The sequence below is a fragment of the Aptenodytes forsteri genome, unplaced genomic scaffold (assembly GCF_000699145.1).
Source record: "Aptenodytes forsteri isolate BGI_AS27 unplaced genomic scaffold, ASM69914v1 Scaffold166, whole genome shotgun sequence".
Taxonomy (NCBI): Eukaryota; Metazoa; Chordata; class Aves; order Sphenisciformes; family Spheniscidae; genus Aptenodytes; species Aptenodytes forsteri.
In genome coordinates this window covers 7,846,045-7,848,609 of record NW_008796110.1, presented here as the reverse complement: position 1 = coordinate 7,848,609, position 2,565 = coordinate 7,846,045, and the positions used below count along the sequence as shown (strand labels likewise).

The 2,565-nt window shown below is 39.5% G+C and overlaps 1 protein-coding gene across 2 annotated transcripts in view; it reads left to right on the top strand.

Annotated features, from left to right (window-relative positions):
- The first annotated feature begins 1,116 nt into the window (after nt 1–1,116).
- MDFIC (MyoD family inhibitor domain containing) overlaps nt 1,117–2,565 on the top strand; it is a 52,863-nt gene continuing 51,414 nt past the window's right edge. The window contains exons 1-2 of one of the 2 annotated variants that reach the window (XM_009286821.2): nt 1,117–1,188; nt 1,528–1,636. The gene's annotated coding sequence lies outside the window, so the exon portion shown is untranslated. The remainder of the gene's footprint in view (nt 1,189–1,527; nt 1,637–2,565) is intronic. The other variant, XM_009286820.2, reaches the window with a different exon arrangement.

Sequence of the window (2,565 nt, the reverse complement as noted above, 5' to 3'; positions counted from 1 at the left end):
ACTAGAAAATGGTGATGACCAGTTTTGTCCTGAAGACATATGATTATATTCTGCATTTTGTGCGCTTTTAACAGGAATCTGTTTTACAGAAATTTTTTAATAGGGAAAAAAACTTGGAGGATTTTAACAGGAATCTGTTTTACAGAAATTTAATAGGGAAAAAAACTTGGAGGGTATTTTTTGTTTGTCTTTCAGGACATTTTTACCTGCCTACAAACTATACTTACTGCTTATTTACAAGTGTTTTGAGCTTCTCTTCACATCCATCCCAAAATCTGCTGTTAGTGGTCTAGAAGACCATACCTGAATTTTATGATCTCGTCGCAACGGAAGAGTATATTGGAATACATATGTGCAACAGCCTATAACTTGGTTGCTGTAGTAAGATACAACATATGTCATATTTGTAGCCTACTTGAAAGGCTGCTGATCTTAATGTCCGAACTGCCCACTTCCTGAGAATTTTCAGTAACATTTTAGAATGATACATATTTTAAAGGAAAGTAATAAACCAATTATTTTAGATTAGCTGTGTATTTGTTAGAACTATGTTGTTCTGTGAGGAAGTGCTGTATGGTTGGCTTATGCCAATGAACTTCACCTATCTGTGGTATCTCATTAACAGTGACCACATCTGGACCCATCTTTTTACAATCATCGCAGTCTTTGGTATGTAACGTGTTATGTATTGCACAATATTTTTAACGTGCTATTTCGGTGAATTGTGCTTTTTTTAATATTGAATTCTCTTATCTTTTTTTAATCCGATTTTACTTAGGGTTATCTCCCACTGCATCAGTTGCAATATGGCAGTATCAGTTGAAGATACTCTTCCATTCATCTACTTACTTTAAACTCTATGTAGGCTACTACACAGTTGAACCTTGGCAGGGTGAGCTCATCCCATCATCTTTTTTAAGCAGACAAACTGAACGCCATGGAGTTTACCATGTGGGTTTCATAGATAAGGTTAAAAAAAACCCCAAACACCAACCCTGGATGGTATCTGCTCTTCATAGGCATTTATTATCCAATGAAATATTTTGAAGGCAGGGTGTGGCTGGCTAAATTATTGCTCCTCCCACTGCTCTCTGCTATGTTTCCAGTTTCAGAGGGAAAAACACAAGCTTGTACGTCGAGTGTGAGTCATAACCTCTCGTCTGCTTCTGACTCACCTGGGAGTTTGGGGTAAGTCATTCTACCTTATGTCTCAATCCCTCTGCCCCCAGGACACCAAGGAGAGAAGGAACTATGGAAAGTTATGCAGTGTTTTTGTAGATGAAAAATGTAGATATTGAGACCAATATTATTATTATGCAGTACGATAATAACTTTGTGTGCCCAAAATGGATTTTTATATAGCTTCTTCTGCATATAAAGCATTTTTTTCCCATTTTGTCATGAAAAAGCTTAAAGAAGGATTATGTTGTACTGAAGAACATCTTAGGCTACTGAAATACTTAAAAATTATTGTATTTCTCAGAAGAAAGTATATGCACCTTTCATCACACTGTTCTCTTTTGCCAGTGATGACCAGTAATAAAGCTATACAGTGGTGCAAAATTATTCATGACTTCTGAAATAAGAGGAGGCCCTGAAGTGTGTGGAGTCTCACACGTAACTGGCTCCTACTCAGGTACTTACACTCTGTCCTGGTTGGTTTGCAAGCATTTCAGGGAAATGCTAAACTTTAAGAAGTGAACTTTTAATACCTGAGCATATTCCTTGGCACTTACGATATCAAAATAAATATCCATCAGTTGTAGTCTCTTATGTTAGGATGTAGATTGTCTGTAGCTTGGCTATTTTGTCTTCCTACTTTTGTTTCCCCCCAAAATACCTGGCTGTACACTGTAACGAGACATACTAGTAAAGTATATTTACTAAACCATAATAAAAAAATCTGCATGTAAGTTTTAAGGAAATTACAGTTTAAACATGGACACACTTTGATAGAGAAAGGTGATACACTGTGATAGCGTAAGCAAGGTAAAGCATGTAGCTTATGGACACCAGCAGACACGAGCAATAATTGCAGTACTCCATGGTGTGGGCAAGAACAGAGCATGAGGCTGACGATCAAATCAGTCTGTGCCAGGGGAAAGAAATGTAGTTCCTGTATAGAGAAAGCACAGGTAACACTGCTCGGCAGGTGACAGTGGAGGAAGTAGTTTGCTCTCTAGGGTTTAACTTTTGAGAAACGCTTGTTCTGCCCTTCGTGTTCCTTTGAATATTTTTGTATGCCCGCTTTAAAGTCCTTTTTAAAGACATCTCAGTGCGTTACCAGTTAAGGTACACGAGAGGGTTCGGTTTTGCTAGAACTGATCTTTGAGAGGGGTGGAAAGACGGGAAGGACAGGCGGGGAGGCCTACGGCGTTTCACGTGCCTGCCTACCCGGCTTCAGAGGCGCAACTGGTTGAAGGCAAACAATAACCGCAGCGGACAACTTCTGAGCCAGCGGTTGCACCATTAAAAGTGCCCTGCACCGCTGCCAAGCGCTACAGCTGCAAACCCTGTGGAGGCATGAAAGCCTCCCTTTCAGATTTTTTTTTTCCTCCTCCCCCC